The 27,690-nt window shown below is 40.1% G+C and overlaps 1 long non-coding RNA gene across 1 annotated transcript in view; it reads right to left on the bottom strand.

Annotated features, from left to right (window-relative positions):
- Positions 1 to 27,690, bottom strand: part of LOC146597840 (uncharacterized) — a 193,935-nt gene that overhangs the window by 4,253 nt on the left and 161,992 nt on the right. Inside the window, exons 3-4 of the long non-coding RNA XR_014895400.1 lie at positions 16,559 to 16,613; positions 2,685 to 2,854 (exon numbers count right to left, since the gene is read on the bottom strand). This is a non-coding gene — a long non-coding RNA (uncharacterized LOC146597840). The remainder of the gene's footprint in view (positions 1 to 2,684; positions 2,855 to 16,558; positions 16,614 to 27,690) is intronic.

The raw sequence follows: 27,690 nt of genomic DNA, 5'->3' as shown, positions 1-27,690 counted from the left end.
CATGGGAATTTGCATTGTCTGGAAATGTAGAAGCCATATAGAAGAGTGTTTGAAAATGGGCTCCAAGAGACTTACTTAAAGAACTCTTTAAAACAACAAAAAAAGTGGTCCTCTTTTTACTCTAGAGTATGACACAGATGCTTACAAAGACTTAAAGATRGATAGTCATAATCTTAAAGAACTAACAGGTTGAGAGATACAGTCTTACGCTGAGGATAAAAAGATTAAATAAATATAATGCTCAGAATTTCATCTTGGATAAAATAATTACTAAACTTCTGTTTCAAAGAACCACAGCTGAACTAAGTGACAAGCAAAGGTACCCACCAACACTATTTCATATGAGTTAATTTTGACAGAATAGATCATAAAGAGGACTAGTACTTTAGATTTATGTTGTAAAGTAGCTAATCAATTTTCTTAATATGTTTTCCTGTAAATCTTGAAGCATGTAAAAAGCCTGGAAATACCTTAGTTATTGAGGTGCTTCACCCTTCCACCCATTTAAGTGTATGATGGTAGATTGTGAGATGTACTTGAAACACACTGACAGAAAAAAAAAGTTCTTTGAATCTGAATCTGAGTTTCAATTTGAAGATGACCACTGTGAAAGAATCATAAAGTCATAGAACCATAGAATCAGTAAGGTTGGAAGGGACCTCTGCAGATCATCTAGTCCAACACCCCTGCTCAAGCAGGGTCACCTAGAGCATGTTAGACAGGGTTGCATCCAGGTGAGCCTTGAAGATCTCCAGAGAAGGAGACTCCACAACCTCTCTGGGCAACCTGCTCCAGTGCTCTGTCACTCTCACAGTGAAGAAATTCCCCCTCCCATTCAGGCGGAACTTCCTGTGCTTCAATTTCTGCTCATTGCCTCTTGTCCTGTCACATAGGACAACTGAGAAGAGTTTGTCCCCGTCCCCTTGACATCCTCYCTTCAGGTACTTGTACACATTGATAAGATCCCCCCTCAGCCTTCTCTTCTCCAGGCTRAASAGGCCCAGCTCTCGCAGCCTTTCCTCATAGGGTAGGTGCTCCAGCCCTCTGATCAATCTTGTAGCCCTATGCTGGACTCTCTCCARTAGCTCCATGTCTCTCTTGTACTGGGGAGYCCAGAACTGGACACAGTACTCGAGATGAGGCCTCACTAGGGCTGWGTAGAGGGGCAGGATCACCTCCCTCGACCTGCTGGCAACAGTCTTCCTAATGCACCCCAGGACACCATTGGCCTTCTTGGYCACAAGGGCACATTGCTGGCTCATGGTCAACTTGTCATCCACCAGCACTCCCAGGTCTTTCTCAGCAGAGCYGCTCTCCAGAAGGTCAGCCCCCAGCCTGTRSTGGTGCCTAGGGTTATTTCTACCTAGGTGCAGGAYCCTGCACTTGCCCTTGTTGAAYCTCAGGAGRTTYCTCTCYGCCCAACTCTCCAGCCTGTCCAGGTCTCTCTGAATGGCAGCACAGCCCTCASGTGTGTCAGCCACTCCKCCCAGCTTGGCATCCTCAGCAAACTTGCTGAGGAGGCACTCCGTCCCCTCATCCACCTCACTGATGAAGAGGTTGAAGAGGATGGGASCCAGTACTGAGCCCTGGGGGACGCTACTAGGCCTCCAACTAGACTCCACGTCACTGATGACAACCCTCTGAGCTCTGCCTTTCAGACAGTTCTCAGTCCTCCTCACTGTCCACTCATTTAACCCACGCTTCCTGAGCTKCTCTGGGAGGATGTTATGGGAGACARTGTCAAAAKCCTTGCTGAAGTCAAGGTACACAACGTCCACCGCTCTCCCCTCATCTACTCAGCCAGTCATTCCATCAGAGAAGGCTATCAGATTGGTTAAGCAGGATTTCCCCTTGGTGAATCCATGCTGACTACTCCTGATCACCTTCTTTTCCCCCCTATGTCTGGAAATGACATCCAGAATGAGCTGTTCCATCACCTTTCCAGAGATGGAGGTGAGGCTGACCGGCCTGTAGTTGCCTGGGTCCTYCTTCTTGCYCTTCTTGAAGACTGGAGTGACACTGGCTTTCTTYCAGTCCTCAGGCACCTCTCCAGTTCTCCAGGACCTTTCAAASATGATGGAGAGYGGCTTGGCAACATCTGCCAGCTCCCTCAGTGCCRTGGATGCATCCCATCCGGGCCCACGGATTTGTGGATGTCGAGCCTGCCCAGAAGGTCTCCAGTCCTTCCCTCCTCAACCAAAGGAAAGTCKTCCCTTCTCTGGACTTTCTCCCTCACGTCCAGGCTCCAGGATTCTTGCGGGCTGCCCTTAGGAGTGAAGACTGAAGCAAAGAAGGCATTCAGTAATTCTGCCTTCTCYGTATCYGTGGTCACCAGGGCCCCTGCCTTTCTCTTAGGACAAGGTCTGCAGGCTGATGGAAATGTCTCCTTATTCTTTTCAAATGCTTTCCTTCTAATTTTTCYCCCACTTTTAACTTTGATATCCATCATGAGCATGTGCTCTTAGAGTTTACCTCTTTTCTTCTCATGTCTCCAGGCTCCCTACAACTTATGACTCCAGAATTCACTTCTTCCTATAGTGCGTCATAACCTGTGTTCATTACCTGCGAACTCATACTGTTTGACGGTCCCAGCCCCATGCACTCTGGCCTCCATCTCCCGGAAGCAATGGCTTCATATTCCTTACTGCTTTATCTGCAAATAACATATGGCTACAAACACCTACCTCATTCACCATTCAGATCATATCAGTCAGACTCCTGCACTGCTCGCCTTTCACTGCAGATGTCATGTTCCTGGTTCTCAAAGCTCTGTGTTTCCCTTTCTTGCATACTTCTCAGGTCTCCTCTCTTCCTGTGGTCATTCTATGTATTTCACTCCATACAGACTGCCTCTCTGAAATGAGAAGGGGAATTCAGAATTCAGTTTGATTGCCAAGAGAGCACAGCTCTCACTTTTACTGCAGGAACGAATGTTTTGACTGAAATTGCTCAAGGTTTTTTCACGTGGTTCACCTCAGACATATTTGGAAGCTTACCACAACACCCACCTCACTTGTCTTGCAGCACCCACACAACATATTTGCGATAGTTCTCCCAAGCATCTTCAGCAGCCTTTGTATGGCCTTTTGTCACTATTTTATCTGCTGTAATCTAGAYTCCCATATGTTCACTAACTTAATTTAAAAGTCCCACTATAAAACAATCCACTTTAAATAAAAACAGAAAAAATGAAACAGTAAAGTGCCTAAACAAGTGAATGYTCCTTTCTCACATGACACAGTGGAACCCAGAAAGTGTTAATCACAGAATCAGTAAGGTTGGAAGGAACCTCTGGAGGTCATCTAGTCCARCCTCCCAAAGACTTCCCAGCACTGGTTCMACAGGGGCTTGAACCCAGAACCTTCAGCATGTAAAGCAGATATGATAACCACTACACTATCCCTTAACCTTGTAATTAAGACTAACCAGTTTGTTTCTTTTCTTCTGTTCTACCCCTTGCCTTTTCACCTGTTAGTGTCAGTTACAGACATCACTCTCATATAGTTTATAACTAGTCTGGTCTTGTATATTGGTGTCAGCATGCAGGTGATTTTGGAATATTAGGTCACATCTTGAAGTCCTTGCTTTCTCTTTCTTTAATCTTCAGCAGATTACTGTTGAAGTGCACTGGCAGACAACTGTGAATGTAACAATTTTCATACGGCAGGGATAATGAGTTACTGGCCAATTCTGTATGCCAATTTCAGTATGCCAATTCTGCATACTGAAAAGAGATTTTGACTGGCACCACCAACAGCAAACAATGATGCTTTTAATAATACACCCGGCAACAGGCTCTAAACAATTCACCAGGCAGTGTCTAAGGTGTACACATGGAAAAAATTGGTTGAGGTTGGGTCAAATTCTACAACTAACTTTGCTGTAACTATGCTTTGTTTGATAGCCTGGATGCAGTGCAAAACTTCACAATGAAGTTAGTTAGTCAGCACCCACCTAATTGTGACTTTGTTTCCACTACACTTTTCTTCATATCCAACAGTAGGTTTGGACACTGTTCATCTATTTTGCACTCTCACTCTATAACCTTTTACTCCATCATCATGCGAGGAGTTAAGACAAACATCCACACTGGCACTACTAACTAGACAATGCTCAACTTTTGATTCCATGGATTAAAGGGAAGAACTGATAACCAGAAGATAGAGGTCACTCTTAACCTCAGTGCTTAGAGTTGAAACACATATCTCTTATACTGAGCCCTGTGTTTTTTAGATGAAGAAGGAACACAATCTGCAGAAATACAAAGCTGATACATAGCTCAAGATGATGAACAGCGATGAACATAAGAGAAGGAGACACACTTTCTTTCTCCGTTTGGACCTGTATGTGTGCAAACCACGTGCCAGTGTGGTGTCCCAATAGGCAGCCAGTGGGCAACATGTATTTGAGCAGAGATACTTGCAGCCATCTTCTAGAAAAGGTTGACATTGCTTTTTGACAGGTGTGGATTGCATTTTGTGTGATCCTCTTCTTCATTCCACTTAAGTAACTAACTGAATGGTGGAGCATCAACTCAAATGGGATTTGCCAAGCCCAGTATGGTCACCCAGCTAAGTGCCTCCATAGAGTAAAGTAATAGTAGGACTCATACACTCATGCAGAATGAAAAATGAGTTTCCAACAGATATGAGGAAATATCCTGCAGTGTCTTGTTTAACTGCAAGAATAAATGGCAGATGAAACAGAACTCCATGGCATATAGAGAGTATTTATTAAAAACTGACTGCTCATTGTTTTACATAAAATGATATTTGAAGTTTTCATGTTCTTCCCTCTCCTGGGAGATTTGGGTCACAAAGCTGTTAAAAAGTCTGAAACGCAATAGCCATTGTGATTCTATTGCTAAATTCTGTCTCAAATTTTGAGGTGTGTTTGGGATAAAAGTTTAGCACTTTGTTGAATCTTTCCCTGAGGCAGCTCTGCTACTTGCCTCATCAGAAAGGATTCACAGAGACTGTAAGTAGAATAAAGTCTTTTCTGTGGCAATCCTGGCAGCATACAGGGGCTGATAAGAAACTGCAAGAGTCCAAGAAAGAATTGTCTCTCCCTTGATTCAATACAAGAATACCTAATGTTTTTCTTGCTGAAACAGAAAATCCTGAGCTATTGCCTGTGAACTACCATTATTAAGGGACAATTTAACATTGGGGCAATCCAGAATCTAGAGGGTACATAAGAAGACATAAATTGCCTTTGCATATCCCTAAGCTGTGTTTGCACTGAGCAGAATTAAACCCTGAGGACAGAAATGGAACTGATGAAAATGTCATCTTTGTTGTGTTTGTTTTCTGAGAAAAAAAAGCCACTGGAGGTTATCAGAGGAACAGTTTTATTTTTAGAATATTCTTGTTCCCATGAAACTCAAGATAATTTTTATCTTTAACTTGAATGGGAACACAATATTGCCCTTGGGGAGTAACTTCTTACATTACCAAAAAAGAAATATGATTAGGAAAACCTGTGGAGTATATTTTCTCCAGTAAATTGCTCTTGAAGAAATGTATCTATAGGAAGAAGTGTTTATGTTAATTTTAGACATTATTTTGTCATGCTGTTAGTTTTAGAGTTCTGGTTTGGAATTTGTTCCAGTGCACAATAAAACTAATGGGAATCACTCCATTAGTTTTCAGACAACACTGGATAGTATAATTTTACAGATGAAAAGAAAGAATATAGTTTTATTAATATATTGTACACTTTCGGAATAAACTAAAGTATTTCCAGTACATACAAACGTGCAGAAAGATAGAAATAAATTCCCCATCCAACAAAACTCAACAGAGCTCAGACCTGGAAAATCTGTGCACATTTGCTAGGATTTTTCTCCCCTTTCTTTATCAAATAACGAAACAAAGATTGTTCGTTAGCCCTGGGATTGCTAAAACACTGACAAGCTACACTAAATCTAAAATTAATTGCTCAAAGTAAAAACATAGTTAAAACAGACAATAGATAAGTTTTAAATGTGTGTCTTTTCAAGCAAGATTAAAAAAAAAAGAAACCTGCCACTTGAAGATAATTCTCTTATACTGGCATATTAGTATTTGCAATCCTAATTTCAGTGACTGTTCTTCTAGCAGTAAACAGATGATTAGTTTCCAGATGATCAGTCCCATGGTAGAGAGAAGTTACTGGTTACAGTTAAGGTTACAGTTATGACTGGGATTCAGGTGGATGCTGTGGACTGGGGGAGCTGAGATGAGTGGATATGGTTAGAGACAAGGAAAGACAGCTGGAATGTGGACTTACTGTAGTATCTTGTCAGTTTGGTGGGTCTAGGATAAGGGCTGGTGTGGCAAGGACTTTATCTTCTAGCTAGTTGTGATGCGAAATGCTGGCAGTAGTGTTATGATTAAAGGCAGTATGAAGGTTGGATGCACGATTTGGATTTAGGAAAGCAGTCTGTGGAACTGTGTTTATCACTGTATCACAGGAGCCCTGCAGTCTATTATTTCACAGGCGTTTTAACAGGAGTGAACAGCTGACACGCTGTCCTAAAGGCAATAGGAGCGACTAACTACAATTAAGGTGACTGTTAAGGTTGTGGTTAGGATTACGATTCCGGAGGGACAAGGTGGCAGACACGATTTTAATGTGGAATGAGGGCTGATGCCTGAAAGTATGATAGGCTCATTACCTAGCATATATTAGGGGCATATCAGGTAGCATTATAGGGGCATAGGAAGTGTATTAGTGTTAGGGGGCAAGAAAGGAGAGGACAGAGAACTTACATTATTGACAAATCCTGCCCATTAGCTGAGGGCCGCACCTGGCAAGGAAGAGTGCAGTCTGTATACTCTGACACTGAATCGAGGACAGGCAGGCTTATTATTATGATACTAAGATATTATTAAAATTAATAATATTGGTTTGATTAAAGGTCAGAGTTCAAGAAAGTAGTGGTTGTAATTTAAATTTATTGCTAAATCCTGCCAGCCTTTTATTCTTCATTTTAGGGGTGATTTTCTAGCAATGAATTGTCAGTGATTAATCTTCAGGTCAAAGGTGTGACAGGACTATGGAAAAAGCATCGGAGAGTTATGGAGGTTGCCCAGAGAGGCTGTGGAGTCTCCTTCTCTGGAGATCTTCAAGGCTCGCCTGAATGCAACCCTGTCTAACATGCTCTAGGTGACCCTGCTTGAGCAGGGGTGTTGGACTAGATGATCTGCAGAGGTCCCTTCCAACCTTATCCATTCTGTGAATCTGTGATTCTATGGAGACAGAGATCAGGGTAGAAGAGGATAAAAAAACTGAAATCACTGATAGGTCCTACACAATTTAGAGAGACAGTAAGGGCTGATGCCAGAAGGGTGCTTAGCATTAATTCTGAAGTTTGTGGTGGTTGCTAGTCTGTCCAGAAGCCTATTTTAAGGCTAGTGTCACAGTTAGAACTTCTGCGAAGAAGAGAATGGAAAGCCAACTTAGTGTTGAATCTCATCAGTCTGACGAGGGATGACTGAGGAGAGATTTGGTGTTTGCTGCAGAGATCAATAACATCTGGATAGTTCTGACTTGCGATAGGGAGGGTAAGCTTACCTGCCAGTGAAGGCCGTTTTGGATTTCTGATTTCCATTTGGAAAGTAGCAATGGTAAGGTTACCTCTGCTACTGGATCCTGCCAGGCCTCAATCCTAGTTTCAGGACTAGATCTCTTAGCAATGAATAATGTATAACTCACCTTGATTTTACGTTGGTTCCTAAAGAGGGTAAGGAAAAAGAGCAAACTTTGGTGACAGAGGTCAGGCATTTTGGTATGAGATCTGGAGTACAGACTCGTATTGCATTAAGAAAGCACTCCTATCATTAATGTTAAATTTAGGTTATGGTCCAGCAAAGAAGAGGATGATAGAATAGTACGGTGGATCTACCGAACCCTGTAGGAATAGGATATGGGCTGATACCAGTAGAAATCTGTATGTTTATCTCTAATCTTAATTTTTAGAGGGTTGGAGTTGGTGTTTTTTCATTGCACTTATTGGCTAAGGTTGTATTTAGATTTATGGTAAAAAAAAAGCTGAATTTGGAATCTGAGTTTCTTGCAGGATCCTAACAAGTCATGGCTGCCCCTGCCTGTGGACTAATAGATGATTAATACCATGGCAGAAAGAGTTGATGGGGTGTGATCTTGTGACAAATAAGACTGAGTTTGGGGCTAGGGATTTGTGCAGCAAGTTGCCAGTGTCAGGTCTCCCAGAAAGAATTTTTCTCTTCAACTTTTCAGTTCGGCTAGCTTGGCTAAAAGCTTTTTTTCATAGTGTGATATTCCTTTGACATACCTGACTTACTTAACTTAAAGCATAGAGGCAGATATGGATACAAAAATTAAAGAGAACAGTAGAGTCATCTATAATATTTGTGGAGAAGTAAATACTTCAATTTGGTTCTGTATCACTGTATGACAATACAGAATAGCACATGAAGCATGTCAATGGGACACTCTGCATAAGCTTCCACTGCACACCCCTATTTGCTTTCCCTGTTCTGCAGATGAGTGCAAGGTTTCAACATTCAGAGTTGTCCTTCTGGCAAGTTTTATTAATGTTAAATATTCATATAYGAAATCTGTTCAGATCAAAGCTTGGAATCATTCTGGATTTGTTCATGACCAATTAAAATGCCATATAAATTTCAGATTCTGCCATCTGAGTAACCTGAATGCAGAGAATGAAGGACAATATCCTGTATTCCTAATTTAATTTTCCCATCAGTGTTTGTTTGAACTCTGACTGTGGGTCAGGACAACGGCTATCTGTGCAGTTACTTTCTGCTTATGCTAGCTAGAATTGTGTGTGCATAATTCCAGTCACAATTTCAGCTATGGTTTACAGTCAGCAAAACTGACTTTTCCCACATAGAAAATAACACCTTCAGAGTAAGAACTGTATTAATGGGCTATATATATTTCACTTGCCTGTTGCAGAACATTGGTCTTATGCAACCTGGACCCCCCTCGGGCTCCAGATCTTGACTGGAGTTGGAAGAATCTTATAACCTTCATAAAATAAAATTTTGTTGAACTTGGAATGGCCTCACAAGCATATTTGCTGTATACACAGAGAAAACAGCAGATGAGGCAATGGCAGAAGAATGTTTTGACTCACTTAACCCGCAGAAAGAAGGTAAAATGTCGAGGAAGACAGTAGCAGGTAGAAGCCATGCAGTTCCCCTTTGGGTCTGTTGTTTTCAGGAAGTATTTTTCCATTCACTTCTAAATTTCATCTTTGTGAGTCCAAATGTCCTCAGCCTTGAACTTGTCAATGACAGGTAGGTGGAAATGATACTTTCATGCCTGTTAGCCTGGAAAAACAAAGTGGRAAAGCCTGCCAAAAAAAAATCTGGACATTTTGGATTTTCTTGAAAGACCTAAATATTATTATTTCCTTTAGTTCGGTATTTTGTATCTGAGAGAGATTGACTCCTAAGTGTTCCCATGGTCTTTGCATACACAAAGAACAATAAGACACTTTCAAACAATGGCAATATTAACGTTCAAATGACCTCAAAGAAGAGACAGATGGAATCAGTTTTGCTTGGGATACTAAGAGGCTGTTTGCAAAGCTGGAGGCATGGTCAGATTTCAAACTGCTTGAACACTCAGAGATACCAGAAATAGGCAGTGGTTTAGATCCTTAAAATATTAAGTGTTTATATATTTTTACTACAGCTTCTTTATACAGAGTAAATGTGAAATAAATTCAGATAACTCACATTACAAAAGAGTAAGCTAATTCCTTCCCCACAGAGTRTGTTTCATACCAAGACCATTTTGAACCTTGACCACTTCAAACCTCTATTTGAATTTCAATCAGCTGTAAACAGCTTCAGGCCCTGTCTGATCAACCTAAATTTGAGATCACTTCAGTCTTTTGCAGGTACGTCAGTATTAATTTAGGTAGATATTCCTTCCAAATTTAAAGAACTCTTTTTCTGTTCCCTGAAAAATCATAGATAAGCAAACAGAAATGTAACAAATATTTTGTACATATCTATTTATTGGAACAGTTATAACCAGGGCGGCTGGCAGACTTCTAAAAATCTCCAGATATAGACTTAATATGAAGACTATAGTAGTTTAAATTTTATCCATTACATAGCAGAGCATGAAGAAAATGTATCATACCTAAAGAGAAAACCACTTTATGATATATTGAATACAATTGGTCAATGCCCTTGCATTATATCAAGGTTTGAGCATGGCTAAGATCCCATTTCCAAGTAATCCAGATTCTTCCAGCCCATTTCTGCAACATCAGTTTACTGCACCATTCACAACCATTCCACTTTGACCATGTTGCTAAATGATGGAACTTTTCACAGTCATGATTTTCTTTAGAATAGAAATTGGAAAGTGATAGAAAGAAAAGAGGAAATAATAGGACCTTAGAAGGGCTCCCAAGTGAGTTTTTCTCATTGAGCTAAAACCCAAGCTTGGCACCAGAGCAAGCTTCTATTGAAAGCAGAGTAGTGCAATGATGGGCCCCTCTAAAAGGCACTACGATGACAGCCATGATGACACTACCTCTTCCCAGTGAGTCTTCCTCTGCCTTTATTCAGTTACCCTCAGATAAATACCATGCAGGGCTGACAAGCACATTCCATGAACATTACTTAAAAYACATTTCAATGACTTCAGCTACAAACATTTCTTCCCATTTTTCTCACTGCCTTAATCATCCCATGACTTTAATGGCTTTAAATACTCACTATTACAATTGTTTTAACCAGTTTTATATCAGCCAACCTTTYTGCTTCTAATTTTTTCTTGCTTTTATAACAATTTTATATTACGGTTTAAGTTGGATTTTTGTAATTTCAGACCACTGCAGACAACCAGTCTAACCTTCCATGGACCTCAATCATTTGTAGAGACTAATGGAGTGTAAGCCTAGATGTGGCAGACATGCAGTGTTGCAGGCTAAACTGCATAAATGAAGTGGCTGCAGGGCAATACTTGGGAGGAAAAAAATATTTATTGAACACTTAMAACTGTTCAGTTCAGAATACCAGGGCAGAAGTCCCAAACTGAAAAGGACTGGCATTAATAACTTTGGAAATGGAAGTGGATGCCTAACTTCAGCTCATTTCATTTGTCAGCATTTCTGATTCTCTGGCTGCAACCTCTACAATCTACAGCTCTGGCTTTGGCAGCTCTACTATTAAAATGCAGCTGAATGGCAGCATGTTTGCTGAGGTGCATGTTTCTGTCAAGAAGCGGAAGAAGAAGAAGCATCTGCCATGCAATTTATTAGCTGCTATCACTTTTACAAAGCTACTGAATTCTCTTTCCACCTACAATTTTCTTTTCACCACCCCGGCATTCGAAATATGAAGAGAGTGCAATGGTCCTTTTTCTCTTGCTTAGTTCCTGTTAAGTTCTGTCCTTATAACCTTCATGTGTCTATCAACACCGTCTTCCCTGCGCAGCTCTCTCAGTTGCTGAAAGCAGAGCTCTAACTTCTGCTTCTTTCCTAAAGAAATTGTCATGGATAAACTGAATTCCAGGTTAAAAAGATACTGTACCTCAAGAGTTTTGTATCTCTACGATCTTAGGAAGTATTTCATGAAGAGTCGAAAATATATAACAGAGTAAAGATACTATATTCTCGAATTTGCACAGTTCTGACTAATCCTCTTTAGCACTCTAACTCAACTGAGAAACATTTGTAATGGCTGTGTTTATCACAAACTTGGGGCTGCTTGCATTTGAACACCATTCCTATCAGAGGGTTTAAAGCTTTGGATTTASCTTCAAGCAAGCAAAGCATTAACTCTTCTCACGTCAGAAGCAGTAGTGTAAAAGTTAGTTCTTAGATATAATTTACATTTTACAAATGAGGAAAGGGAGATGAAGAGGTTTGCTTAAGGTTCCCAGCCAGTCCATAGCAGCAGGGATTAGGACTTATGGACATTCTCGCCCCTCTGCTCACACACTTCCACTGCACTGGCATGACTGCAGATATTTTCTTGTTCTCATTCATTTAGAACGAACAAAGATGAGGATCAGGATGGAATGAAAAGAATAACTATGGGGAAAAAAGAGCTTGYAGGAAGTTACACATTTTAATTTGCACCTCCGATATTTTACAAGCACAATTTTTATTTTCATAGTTTACGTAATTACATTTTCAAGTGTAAATAAAATACACCAACTGTGCTCAGAACAAGTAGAGATAAATGCAACTCTCCATTTATTTTCCTTAAGTAAACAAAACCAATTCGTTCTGATTTTCTTCTYTATTTTTGTATATGGTCCTATAACAGTAAAAAATTAAACAATGAATGGAAACCCCTCCAGGGTATTCAGCTGCAATGAATACAGCTTCTGCCACTAGGTAATGAAAGAAGAGAAAATTTTTCACTTCTTTGCAAGCCAGATGTTTCAAGCCACAAAACTGATACTGAGACCTCAAAGAGAGCAGAGGCAAATGGTAGATTTTCAGAGGAAATATTTCTCCCCTTTGATGCAGGATAAAWTTTTTTTAATATCAAAATTTAAACTGTACATATAAATCTGCCACTAGTACAGAGGCTGTCATTAATTGTGTCTCCTTAGGGTTGAAGAGAGTTTCCCTACAATGCGAGTACTTGAAATAACATCTTGCCTACCTCTTCTATTTGAAGTACAGACTTGTTTACATAAGTGGGTTGACCAGAGACAGTTTCTGGCCAAACAAATGTTCAAGAAGATTAATGATGAACACATGTTGTATTTTGTTATCTGAAGCAAATTCTCAACTGAAATCTAGGCTATGTGATGGCACAAAGTGCTAGCTAGGGGTATTTCCTGTTTTTGGAGTGTTAATCTACTGTGTCCACTTCTGCTCTTTGGAGAACGCAGTTTTTTTTTTGTAGGAAGTTTTTGTAGAAAGATTTCACTCCATTGCTAGGGAAAGGGTAAATTTTCCCTTCTGTTGTAGGGCTGAGGAGTGGAAGTAGAGGTGGCCCAAATGTGTGTGCAGAGAGTACTTCAYTGTTTGGCCTACAAGATAGAAGCACAACAAGCAGATCACTGGGAAGAGCAGCTCCTCCTTAATCAAGCTATTCTGCAGCTGTTAGGGTAACATTAAAGCTTAGCACATAGCAAAATGTTTGGTATTATTATCTGGGTTCACCCGCTACTATGGGGAAAACACAGTAACTTGTGGCTGCTTCTGTTTGCTCATCATAGTTACATACGCATCCAGACTGTGACACTGGTCAACAGCCTGGTAGCCTTTTCAGACCTCTCAGTGCTACTAGATAATTAAATAGCCCTAACACAAAATCCCTCAGGCCTTGCAATTCAACAGATCTGGGCATGTCCATCCATGTATTTACAGAGATAAATTCAAGCCATTATACCTAGAAAGCTGAAGAAACCTGTAGGTGGAACTAGACATCAATACGAAACTAGATATCAGACATCAGACCTGGTGGTCCTGGTGGAGAAAACAAGTTGAACGTAAGGTAGCAATGCACCTTTGCAGCAAAGGCCAGCAGCATTTGCTGAAAGAAAGACAGGGACATTCTGTAGTGAGTCTAGCAAAGGGCTGCAAAGGTGACTAAGGGATTGGAGCATCTGACCTGAGGAGAAGCTGAGAGAGCTGGGATTGTTTAACCTCAAGAAGAGAAGGCTTTGGGGGATCTTATCAATGCGTATAAATACCTGCTGAGAGGATGGAGAGAAGATTAAGCCATACTCTTCTCAATAGTGTTCAGTGAAATGAAAAGAGGCAATGGGCACAAAATGAAATACAAGAAATTTAAGCATCAGAAAAAAATATTTACTCTAAGGATGACTGAACACTGGCACAGCTTGCCAAGAGAGGCTGTGGAGTGTCAGTGTTTGGAGATACTCAAAACACAGATGGACATGGTCCTGAGCAATCTGCTCTAGTTGACTCTGCATGAAGCAGAGGGACTGGTCTAGACAATCTCCAGAGGTCCCTTCCAACCTCAACTATTATGTGGTTGTCTGATTACAGGTCTAGCCATGTGAGTGAGTTTGTCACCTTGGGGGTTTACTCTCCTTACCACTCTGCACTGAAAACAGAATGTAGCTTAAGAGYGTGTCCTAGCTGAGTATTTGAAGTCCTGTGGGAGGTGGATTCCTATCACCTAGATTCTCACTCATCAATACCGTCTTTGACAGCTACGTTGTTCCTCACAACTCTTGTTATKTCCTTTCAGTAGGGGAAACATGAAAACACATGAGAAAGAAATATCAGAACTCCCAGAGTACCTGTGTACAACATAGATTGTGGTAGATTCTCTTGCCAGACAAAAGAAATGATCAAATACCTTATTACTGCTGGACCTACAACCCACAGTCACTTCTCCCATTTGGCATTCCATTAATGACTACTTCTCACAGGCTAGCACAGCCACGCAAAGCAGTATGCAACTTCCCTCCTTATAAAGCTATCAAGCTATTTCTCCTAGGRAAAGACTAGAAGAACAAAGATTTATTTTTGGTTTTGACTGTTTTGGGGCTGCGTAGAGTCTGTAGTAACAATAGAAAACATTAAATGGAACAAGCAGCCCCCAAGGATTAGCAGGACCTAACTTTCTGCTCTGCTTGATGTTGCACTTGTTCCATCCAGGATTGCTTTACACATTTCAGGTTACGGAGCTGGGAGCCTCAGAGGGTTGAGGTCACTGTTCTTCCATTTGCTGCTGTTTCTCTTCAGCAGCAGCAGTGACCAGCGAAGACTGAAATAACGTCAACACCTGGACTGCACCAAGGACCTCAGAAAAGCCTATCATCATGCATCAGTTAGTGATGACCTCCATTTTAAAGAGGGAAAAAAGACAAAGCATTAAACTAGCACACCTATGGGCTCCAACTCATGACCGCAAGTGTTTCTAGCAGTGACAATGGAACAGGGCACTTAACCTCTGCCACACACCTTGCAGTCCAATGTAAAAATTAAACTATGCAGTTAGGGATAATGGGGAGCAGTAGGTATCTAAGCCACTGCAGTTAGGCTTCCCTATGTCAGAGCTATAGGGCAGCATGGCAAATGTGTGGTACAGCTAAAAGAGAACCTAGGACTCCCAGTCACTGGATCTGATCTCTGCTTGATGTTTGCTCCAGCAATATRTCCAGTCCTTGCCAACTAGTTCTAAATGATTCATTTTGTTACCGGATAGTCATATTTTGTGGGTAGCCACTAGTCAGTTTGAGTTATTCACTTTTACAAAATGCTTCCTCTAGAAGGTACTGTAAACAAAAATAATTTTTAAATAGTTTGAGTTGTTTGAAAGCCATGAGCAATGGTTATTAATATTGGCACAAAATAGGTCACATGCTGGTGAGCAAAGGCATGGAAACTGGAGCACTTTGGGCAGAACTAATGTTTTTACATTCACTTGCACTGTATCTAGACACTGGTGGTAGAAGTGTTAATTATACCCAAGACAGTAAAAYGGGGAAGTTGCAGGTACTAATACATGTGGACATGTGGTAAAATAAATCTTCAGATGAAAACTATCATGTATATTCAAGTAATTCAGTTTCCACTTTTTTTTTTATTACAATATATAGTTTTGTCATGGATCTATCCTGAAAGAGGAGGGGGAAGGACTTTCTCTCACTAAAGGCAATGGAAACTATGCTTGATATAGCATGTACAAATATGGACATGAAACTGGGAAGCTGCATTGCTACAACTCTTACAGATGCGAAGAAGCATGCACCCAGATTCCCAAGCAACATAAAGTGATGTTTTGACTTGAAATCTCTTGCACTGAAACTCATGTTTGTGATAAAAAATGGCTATGCCCAACCAGCTAGCTCAACATGCCAAGAAAGGTTTCCACTTGGTGCCTGCAGCTTACTCACCATTAGCACAACTCAACTGTTCTGCTTCCCTTAAAAAAAAATAATAAAAAAATAAAATAACTCTAAGGCTTGCCACTGTTTGGAAAGACCCTATAACTTCTTTGCACATGTCTAGACTGGTTTACTGCTTTTCAGTGTGACTTCTTGTCACAGTATCAGAGCCAGTACAAGCTTTTTGACTGCTGCTGACCAAGGCAGACTCTGAATAGTCTTCAAAGGCAAGAGGATTTGCCAGCAACTGAGTCAGTTTAAAGTGCCTGCCAGGAATCTGCTGCATGCCATACAATGCAGTTTTGAGTCACCTTCTAAAAACAGTCTTGATGAATAAGTACTTAACAAGAAAAAAAAGTCTGACATTCCCACTTGATCCTACCTCAGGACTTTGCCATCCTCCCTTTCTCTCTGAATTCAAAGCATTTAACCTGATTTCAGTATAAATGGCTATTGAAAATGTCACTTTCAATAAGGAGCATGATCAGGGGCTGCATGCTGGGTCTTAATGAATGTCGCCTTCAGTGAAGAGGCACAGTAGTCTGATGCAACAAGACACACGCATTGCACAGTACTGTAAAAGAAATGAGAAACTGCCTGGATTTGTACAGTCATGAGGATAATGCCCACACCTCTCACATTACCAATCTGACTGAGAACAACATGTCTGTGGAAAACAACTGTAAATTCTTTAAGAAATAAAAGTCAGTTTTGTTTTACTCACCACTAGATGTCACGACATCTTCATTTTTAAGCAGGCTTCTGAGTTTTTTCTATGTCTAGAAAAAAAAAAGCTCAAGGTGAAGGCAGGAAGCCAATGTATTAGCCGAATACCTAGATGGGCTCCAATCTAAATTCTTTTCAGTAAAGTCAGATTGTTAGATAACACACTCAAAGAAAAATGAGAAATCATTTCCAGCCCTTTCACAGATTTACTGCCATCGCAGACCATATTGAAACACTAAAAATGTCATGAGTGCAGGTAGCTGTAAAGTTCAGCATGCTTAGCACACCATGGAGTCCTCCTCCTGTTTGTTTGTATTACTCTGTCAGAAATCAGCCCAACACTCAGCAGAGCTACAGCTATATTAAGGAAAAAAGAGGTTTCCCTACATCGGTAAAATGCCTATTCATCTTCAATACCTTTCAAAACAGCTGATTTTGTTAAAAGTCCATATTATTACTGACAAATTCTGTACTTCTTGGTAGCTATGGAGACTGATAAATACACAAACACACACAAATATATGCATATATTTTAATGAATATTTTCAGGAAAAGAAACAGGTCAGGAAATGTCACCGCAACTTTCTACCACTCGTGTCCTTATAGACAAGTCATGGACTCACTTTTCCTATGCTGCCATGCTCTCTGATGAGATTTCACCACCTCCTGCTTCACTGGCTCTTCCACTGCAACTGAATGCAGTGGAGGTATGCTGGTTTTATGTTCTCCACTAAACTGAGCCTCCTAGCTGGTTTCTTGCAAGTAGACAAACTATCATTAGGATACATACTTGTTTATGAATCCCACAGGCTGGACACAAGCCAGCAAAGGAGTGAAGAGTGTTCTCTCTCTCTCAACATTTCTACAATCTCTGTTATTTTTAAAAATATAACATAAAAGATGTAGCCTTGTCAAGAAAAAGACAATTAAATGATGCATGAGAGTGTTCTTCCCCTCTTGCCTTCATCTTCCATGTCATGTTTAATGCACAAAGCGTTGGGGCAGGCATGAGCCCACCAGCACAGACCTTGTACATTGGAGCAGACACTTCTGGGCTCTTTTGAGGAACTTGACAACGACAGCGGACTGAACTGGCTGCCCAGTATGGGCAAAGTTTTTCCTTTGACCCCCTTGTATACATCTGCTGGAGGATTTACAGCTTGGTCTTTGAGCCAGAGGAAAAATCCAAACACTGCTGGCTACAGTCAGATTTTTTTTGGACTTCTTAAGTAGTACTACATGGTACCAACCTTCTTTCCTATTTTAGATCTTTCTCTCCCAGAGCAGCAGAATGGATTCAGCAATGCAACTTCTGTATCACCTCCATAATGCCTGAGGCTGGAAGCAGTGGATTTGAATTCCCCGAAAGACAGAAGCTTTTCTGTTCCCTGTGGGGGTCATCCCATATATGCACTGTGAAGCCCTAGAAAGAAGCTCACAAGTCCGTTTTTCTTTTCTAGGTGAAAAGAGTTGCTCTACTGTAGTGTGTTCTGAGTTTCCATCTTCCTATTCTACACATTAGGAATTTGAGAATCAAGGTTAGCACAAGAATTTAAGCCTAAACAGTTTCTTCCATCCCACAAAGTAAAGCCATGTCACTGGGTGGTCTTGGCACTGAGCTCTCACATGGGGCCAGTAAAGGTGATTTTTTGTAAGTGCAGAACCTGAGAGATTTGATTCACATTACAAATGTGCAATTAATCTATTACATAAATTAAGATTGACTCATATCCCATATTCTCTATTGAAGCAACTCAGAAAGATTCTACTCATTAGGATTCAGGCTAGGACATTTGTTATAAAGGGACATCATTCAACCCTTTGTTGTTGGGTTTTTTTTTTTGTTTTTTTTTCCAAAACTCTTTTTTAATATAACATTGTTCACTCAATATTCCCTTAACTGTTACAGAACACATACATTTTTCTTAGTATTCTTCCAGTTCATTTACCTTGGGCATTTGGCAACATCTCATGTCTAGTCTGCTTTACTTCATTTAAAATGGGAAAATGTGATGGTAAAACCACAAAAAAGCAGGGGAATTCAGCAGCAGGTGCTGGACCTAAAAATATTTTCCACTCATTCTTTAGACAATGGAGTGAATTTCAAACTGACTGTAATTTATACCTATAGTTTAGTTTATTGATTACCATACTTAACAAATATAGGGCAACTTGAATACAAATTGAACCTTATTTATTGCCTACTTTAGGGAACTGGAATATAATAGTCCATTATTTTTAATATCTCTCATTTCTGTCCCCTGAAGCAGGCACAGTAGGTCCCATGCCTACTAAATCTCAAACACCAGCATTTCGCCAACCGCATGCTCATTCTTTTCTAAACGCATTCTGTCCACCTCTTCTCTTGTGTGGACAGTACGGTTTCTTGCTCCCAGTAAATTCTTGTTGCCTTGCAAAAGGACAAATTAATCAGTAGTATTTTCACCCTATGGAAACAGTATCTACTTAGTGAGAAGAAACTGGAAACATCTTCAGGAGATCCACATGTTTTGCTCTAGCCAAAATGATATCTGGACATCAAGACTAGAAGAGATAAATATCTTCTCAAGTATTCCAGTTAAACTAGACCAGCTGCTCAGGAGTTAATCCTGGAAAGCTACTAACACTCCTATAGTAGTGTTATTAACATTGGAAATTGGCTTGACCTGCAATATCAGTCCTACCAAAAGCAGCTTACAAATGGTACCTGAATTAGAGAAGAGCAGGCGGTTGGGCTAAGAACTACGGGAGAAATAAACTCTTGAACTGCAGATCAAGGGATGGATGAGTTGAACAGGGTGTGAATTAAAACTGACTATGTCAGGAAAGTAATGAAGTATCCTGAAGTTACAACTAAAAGGTGAAGAGGCTGTATGGTAGAGGGGCTAGGATGCAGGTTTTATACTTTAGAGATGTACATTCAAGTCTCTGCTCTGACACGTGTTTCCTGTGTTCTTGGTCTAGCTGCCACAGAAGTATCTGCTTACATTCTGGAGAAGGCACCTAAGCTTAAGGACATGTTTTTAAAAAGCAACACTAATGCAAGGAATAGCAGTAGAGCTTTTATAAAAAGTTCTAAGTCAATGGCTAGAGTGCTTGTCCTAAATGTGAGGATTTGGCTTCACYGCTGTCCTCATGTTGAAGGGGGATAAACTTACACTTTCATGAATGGTTGTGGAGCATAGAGATGAGGAGAAAGGAGAGCAGGACAGCTCTCAGGTTCTCAGGCTGATGCTGCTCCCTAATCATGCAGAAAAGAAGAGGAKAATCACACTTGCTGGGAGAAGGAGCAAAGAAGTGTGTGACTACATAGCTCAGTAATTAGGGCACTTACTCAGGGAAGGGAAGACGTGCTTCCTAAAGATGTATTTGCATTTTATATTGAATGATCATCAAATAAAATGCAAGCATGGTTTTCAGACCAGGAAGTGGAACTTAGTTTTCTTCTGCTTTAATCATCCTTGTTTTGGGGAAAAAGTGCTTAGAGTCATTTTGAGCACCTCCGTAGTTTGTATTAGGTCTGTACTGAATAGGCTTTACAACCTGTGCTTGTCAGGAAGGCAGGCAGGCAGAACCACGCTTAGCCTGAAGATCCAAATGCAGCTTACCTATCAAAAACCGCATACTGGCTCAGCTCTGCCAGAATGGAAGCTGTCCTTAACATACGCAGAAACACAATTAGCATTTGGGAGATCCTTTCTAAGCAAAGCTAAAGAATGTAAGTGCTTAAAAAGTAGGATTTCACACCTGGACTTGGCACCTAAATTCAGTCTAAACCTGACTTAAGAGCTAAAAAATGGTATTATGCACTTGATCAGTGCATAATCAACCCTTTGTTGTTTCTTTTTTTTTCCAAAATCCTTTTTTAATATAACATTGTTCACTCAATATTCCYTTAACTATTACAGAACACATACATTTTTCTTAATATTCTTCCAGTTCATTTACCTTGGGCATTTGGCAACATCTCATGTCTCTTTTCTTCATTTCTTCTCAAAAACAGGGAAGCTGATAACTATTTCTTAGTGCTCTCCTAAAGCTACTGTTGAAAAGCACTTAAGAAGAAGAAAGCAATACCAGTATCCCTGTAAAAGGGGCACTAGCTGTTACCTATTTCATAGCGGTGATGTAAGGATAGCTATCCTAAGGATGGTGAAGTACTTGTACACTGTGACAAAGGGGACAATCACAGGGATCTCAGACTTGCATGGACCTACTCTTACCTTTTTCTCATGCAATATAACCTGTAAAGTGAACTTAAAGGGCAACAGACAAATACCTGGATGGCAAATAGGGAGGTTTCCTTGAGGAGAGACAATTGCTGATTCTAAACGCTGGGGAGCAAGCTTGCTTAAAAGTGTGAGATAAATATGCAGTTTCTAGACAGGAGTAAAATCGAGGACTGCGAAATGGAACTTGGTACCACATTAATAGAGAGCTTCCCAATCCATGAAAAGAGCTACTTTGCAACAATAAACTGTAAGGAGAGAGAGAATATGTTATTCTCATTATAAGACCTGTATAATCATCTCATTATACAGACAGATCCAAAGCTCTGAAAGTTCAAATGACAAGGCAAGAAATGTAAGAGTATGGCCTTGACAGACTATGAATTGAACATCAGTTCCTGACTTCAAGCAGGGAGCTGGGCTACTCTTCTCTTACAAGCTTTCTAGGGTGTTGAATAGAGAGGTATGCATCTCTTGATAAGAGATGGCTGCAAATTAGATTTCTCCAGCTTATAAAAACTTGGCTGACAATATTCACTTGCTACTGTGCACTGTTTTTTGGCAGGCAGTCCACTATGTGACCCATGTATATGATTAATTACTATGCTGCTGAAATAAAGAAAAGTAGTTAGGAGAACATTATTAGGATGCTGTCCTCTACCTGCATGATAAAATTAGGAGCATTCTCTTCTGAAGTGAAAGAATGTGGTTGAAGACTAAATCCATCAGAAGAGTGATCATTCAGGGAGATAAAGTAAAACCTTTACAGTAGTTTAGCAACTCTAACAGCAGGCAGTCAGAATTACATCTTGGAGGGACCCCTTAACCCTGGAAACAGTCACTCCATCATCACTAGCATCTATTTTAAAAATGCATGCCATCAAAGAGGCCACTAAGATGCAATTGCAACTAATAGCCAAACACATGCTTCATAAAAGATGCACTCAAGAACAGAACCCAAACTTAAAAAATTTATGTTTTCCCATGATGTTCCTTAAATAGCAAATGGAACAAAAAAATAGTTGCATGCAATTCTTAATGAATGAAATCCAAACAGCTATCTCCAAACTTTCTAATGAGTGCCACAGGCGGCTCAGTCACAAATACTGCTGTTCAATTTATTGGCCTTTTTTCCCCCAGACTTGTGTGCCTAAAGCACTCACTTATGACAATGGCCTTTTTGTCATGGCAACTGTTCCCATCTGCTGCTGCTGGAATTGTAGTTTCAGCATCACTAAAATAAATCCTCTCTTTTGAGTGGTTAAAGATGGCTTTTAGTTGTGTAACTTTTAGACATCCCATGTCAGAGAGTTTAGGTCAAGTGGAGAAAGTTACAGCAGATCTCAGGCATTCATCCCTGCCAAACCCCAGGGGACACTTTATTCATAAGATTTTATAAACTGAAATTTGTGTCTTTTGCTATCTGGGAGTTGCCTAGTCAGTCAGAAATCTAGTCCTGACTAGATTTCTGAACACTACAAGCAGCCCTGGAAATATATATATATATATATATATATATATATTTTAATGGCACATCTCTAGCCAGCTGGATAAAACATGCTGGGCAGCCCTAATGTGGCCTGGTTCAGCTTCTCTGATGACCACAGAAGCTGCTGATACCAAAGCAGAGCACAATTTGGGCATCACAAAAAAATGATCTTCCAAATGTTACCCTGCTGACCAACATACGCACTGAGCAACTCAACCTTGACTAACCTTTTGTCAGCAGGGTTAACCTTGAGCTGTGACTCACACTAGGCATGCTTTTCCCACTTTGATTTGATCTGTTAGCTTTACAGAGTTGTCTTGGAATAGTAATGGGCAATTCAGGTGCTTTTCACATTTTTTTTTTCCCGTGGTAAATAGTCATAAATCCTGACCTGCTTGTCTTGTTCCTTTATCCAGCAACAACATGGGGTCCTGGAATTTTTTCTTTGCCCTTTACTTTCCCTTTTTTTTTTTTTTTTTTTTTTTTTTTTTTTTTTTTTTTTTTTTTTTTTTTTTTTTTTTTGCCAAGGAGAGATGTGTTTGTATCTGCCTTTTAAGAATAGCCAACTGTACCTGATTGGCCTAACAAGGATCAATTTGTCCAAGTAATGGACTGCCCAATGGAGATACAGTCATGATCTTCAGGTACTGAAGATGGGGCTTAGTTTGTTTTCAGACTTATGAGAGGATCATGTGATTGCCAATCTGTGGCAGCTTGTGTACACTGYGTTTATTGTACAAGTAGTAACTTCAATACCCTGTCTGAGGGGAATGACATTTTATTAATACCATGTCTAATTTTTTGGGCCATCTAAGGAATACTTCCAGAGATGCCAATTTGATGCAGATTTCAGAGGACTGAAATACAAGCTCCTGTTATTGTCAATTAACCAATAATCAAAAAAAGTTGCTGGCCATTTTTGCTATCATGCTTTCCAGTCACAATTAGTAGCCATGAGAACCTATTCAAGACTTTTTCTGGGCTTCGTAGTTATAGTCCCAATAGGCTACCAAACATCTTGCACRTAGTCTCCTTCCTTTCAGGGAAATGAGGAGTGGAAATTTTGTGGCTAGTTCTACTTCATGTATTTGTCAGAAACCAATAATACTGTATCACTCAAGAAATGGTTTTTGATTGCTCAGATTCAACTTCAGAGCTGGCTCAAGGTATAGGCCAAGCAGGCAGCTGCCTAGAGCAAAGAGGTGTTGGGAGATGACAAGACAATCGTGGGCCTATGGCTTGGTGTGCCTGTGCTACTGAGAGAGGTGCCAAGAGGCACAGGGCTGCAGCTTATGCTGTGCTTTGAGCTTCCACAACTCAGGAATGCCAGGTCTATCCATCGCCTTTTTGTGGCAACAGTGGCAGAGCAGGAAACTGAATTTCAGTTCCCCTTTCTCTTGCCCTTCCCCATGACCAGAAGCTCCCAGCCCTGAGCAGACCCTGCTCTCTTGTCCTTCGGTGGCAATAATCAGTGTTGCCTCTGGAATGAAGGGGCACAATTATCAAGCTGTGAAGCAGAGATTACATCAAGTGCGCAGACATCCATTAAAACACGACAGTGGCAATCTGCTACAGCTGCCTGTCACAAGCATGATCAGCCTTGTTTGAACTGATGAACATTGAGCAGACATCTTTCCCTGGACTTTCCCCCTTACACTTAGAGGAATATTGGTACACATATATGCCCTAATTAGGGCAGCAAATTAAACCACTTCCTTGCCTAAGCTTCAGGTAGACAGTAGAAACACCCCTCAGGAGTCTGCAGAATTTAAATCACTTTCAGGATACAGCAAACCAGGCAAAAGGTATATCAATTGGAAGTGGGAAACCCAAAGGGAAAGAAAGTTTAGTCCTTTCATTTAAATACAAGAACTTTACAATTTCTCTCCCTTATTACAATGAAGTCAAAGAAATGCAGTGTCATTGAGCAAGAACAGAAGCTCTCCTGAATCCACTGGGCTATTATCTATTGCCAGTAATGATTCAAATCCCAAATACTTCGATATTTTAAGTAGACTGAGGTTGCTATAATTCCCCGACAGCATTGTTAGGGATAGATGCTCGTTCTGAAATTCAGAGAATAATATGCAAGGAACAGGATGTATGGGAAGTGCCATATGCTTTCCTTCTAATGAACCTGCTCGCTCTCTGAGCGCCAGCTAGGTCACACGAGGCCAGTATGTCTACTGAGCAGATTTTTCTCACCAGACATCGGCAGCAAGAATTGAATCTTACATCTCTCACTAATTTCTGGTTCCTTGCCTCTGGCTCACAAATGTGGTGGCCAGGAAACTTTGACATTCTTTTATCAAGAATATTATTCAGAGTTATAATTTATTTGAGCTCCTGGGCTCTTCTTGTCTTAACTGAGGTAAAATAAAATTGAGACAGATTGTATCTCTGCATATGACCAAATACTGACAATGTGAAAAGGTAGAGGGGACAGAACTAGGAGGAGGAAGTGTTAAACAATTAAATGGATGAAAATATGCACAGAGATAGTTTGATAGGCTAAGTTAACACAGGAGTCCTTTCAAAAATGTCAATTTGAAATGAAGTGTTTCACACTTCAGAAATGGCAGGACAAATGTGGTGCTAACAAAGTGACAGATCCACTTAATAATAATGAAACAGTTTTTCTTTAAAATCTATGGTTAAGTTTATTCCATGATTGGTCCATGCCATTAAGAGACTGTGTATACAGATCGAAAGATGTGGGTTTAGTGGAAACGTGTTTCTGTAAAAATTATTTTCCATGCTGATCAGAAAACCTCCCATTGTATTATATTGCAATGCTTTAGTTTTACAGCTGCTCCATAGTTATGTGAAACTGCTATACACTCAGGACACAGTCCTTAACCTGGGCTCTYGGTGGACACAAATTTAAGGTTCTAGATCACGTGTTTTTTTCACTTGCCTGGCTGTTAGTCTATGCTATTTCATTTTCCTTCCATTAGTGTTGTTCCAAAAAATCTGATACATTTTAATTACTGGATATCCCACTAGTTGTACAACTACTTTTTATCTCTCGCTCTCTGCTGATCAGATGCATCACTTTAAGGTAGTTCCCGTATCAGTTTTGTACATTGTTGTCAATGTTATCCTGATCCATTCATCCTTTAAGAAACCTCTCCTTCTAGTCATACTGGGGTTGGTAACTTCTCCAGATCCTACAGAAGACTGACTAAAAGCATGACATGAATGATTCAAGGAGATCTGCTTAAATTTGTGTCAGATCTTTTTAAGTATCATTAGATACAGTCACCAAAAGGTAGTCCTTTAAATCCATGCTGTCCTGTGTCAGTCAAGAGGTCTCCATCACAATAATTTCTTCACTGCCTATTCACAAATGTTTTGAAGGCACAGTCTTCGAAAAGGGAAGGTTTGTTACTAAGAGGAGGTATATACACCATTCTCAAAAGCATGTCCTGTGACAGACAAAAAGGGTGGATCTAAATAAACACAGAAGATCTTTCAAAGAATCGGAATATTTCAGATTGGAATACATGGCATGGGAGGGCAACAGAGTTTTCATGAAATATTTTTAGCATCAACTAGGATATGTTTCTATCAGGCATGGCAGATAGATAGGCTAGGCTAGTTCATCCTGCCCTTGATATAGGGTAGACTAAGTGACCTTTTACAGTCCCTCTGTTCTTCTCTGAGTCTAAAATCACAAGGACACAGAATATCTACATACCATAACTCAACCTTTTCATTTTAGTGCCTGGTTTGAACATATTGTCATATAACTCCAGCATGTGGGGAATCACTTTATATGCATTTGTATCTATACTTGATGATTCATGTATGAGGTACTACATGCTCAAAAGATTTCTGTTACCTTGGACAAAATGAGACAGCTGATTACCAAACAAGCTAGAATATTGTTATTATTCCAAGCATGTTAGGCCAGACTACCGATGAGTGTTCAAGAATAGATGTTTTCTACTCAAAATTTTAATTACATGGGAATTTCATATAGTAACAATACGCTYAGGATCCTATTATAGACCAATCTTTGATGAAGTCTAACCATGGAAAATCAGATCAGTGAAGCTAACACAGCAAGATGAGATTTATGTCTGATAACAGACTACACAGTAAGGTCCATAAATCTTCACTCTGACATACCTTTAATTTAAGCATATAAGGAAAAATGGAACATACAGCTCTCTACCAATGCTAATGTCAACAAGATTAGGTGGTATTGTGGTTAACGCATGCCCTACTTGTTCTACTGCTTCCATTGTAGAGATGACTAGGGAGTAAGTGTAGTGCTGAATTTTGACTTTATGTCATGCCTCAATAAAAATCTAGAGAAACACTGCTGGAGTTAATTGTGTGTGACAGGATTAAATTTGGTGCAAAACCAAAGTTTGGCCCAGCATCTGTACTAAAAATATAGCCGTAGAGGGAAAAATAAGAATGTTTTAAACGACTTAACATTTATTGGATAAGGAGAGGTCTGAAGAGTACAGAATGGAAAATGGCAAACATCCTTCACAAAAATAAGAATTGTCCTTCCTTCACAGCCTAGATAGTTTGCATGTGTGGTACAAAAATGTGTAATGGAAACCTGGGAAACAAAGAAGGCTTGTCAGGCTGAGGATTCCAGCTGTTAGCAGACTGTGAAAGACAGAACAGACTTTATTCAATGTCTGCAGATGTTTCCAAATTTTCATAGCTCTAAATTTTAAATTCATTTACCTAATCAATATAAAATATCTAAGGGGAAATGTCTTGCCCATTGGATACAGTTTAGGTGATGAAAAAAAATATTTTAACATTCTCAAGCAGAAAAGCTCGTGGCTCACAGGCAGAAACAGATGAAAACAATGACTGGAGACAGTCCTTGCTGGAACGATAATTGAATATTCATTTCTCAGTTACACTCATGTAGCTCCACTAGCTTTACTGGAGTGCAGTGCAACTGAAGCATAATTCACCTATGAGACCTGATCTTGTGTAAATCAGGACAAAATCCTGTTTACATAGTTACACTCTTATAAAATAATGCTATGTTAAAAGAGGATGGCTTTGATAACCTTTGCCTGACAAGTTTAAAGTACACAAAAATTCCTGCAGTAGGAAGTGTAGGAAGATGTACTAGCAGGGGTCACGTGAGGCTGGACTACAGGAGAGGCTGAGTAAGTGGGGGGATTGTGTCTGTTGTGAGGACCATTTTCATGCTACTTCAACAATTCCATACAAGCAGTGAGTCTCTGGTGTTCAGGCTCTGTCTTTAAGTAAATGACCAAAACTCCCCAAACTCCAACTTCAGTGTGGTCAGGATTTAATCCTGCATCTACAGGCTTCACAACTGACAAAATACCATCTAGCAGTGTGTTTTACAGATTTGGCAGTGAATTTTTATGCAACCTGAGACTGAAATATGGATTTTCTGGTGTC

This window comes from Rhea americana, unplaced genomic scaffold, assembly GCF_003343005.1.
Source record: "Rhea americana isolate MKP2758 unplaced genomic scaffold, rheAme1 scaffold_177, whole genome shotgun sequence".
NCBI lineage: Eukaryota > Metazoa > Chordata > Aves > Rheiformes > Rheidae > Rhea > Rhea americana.
Note: the sequence above shows the minus strand (reverse complement) of the source record. Positions and strands in the feature narration are given on the sequence as shown.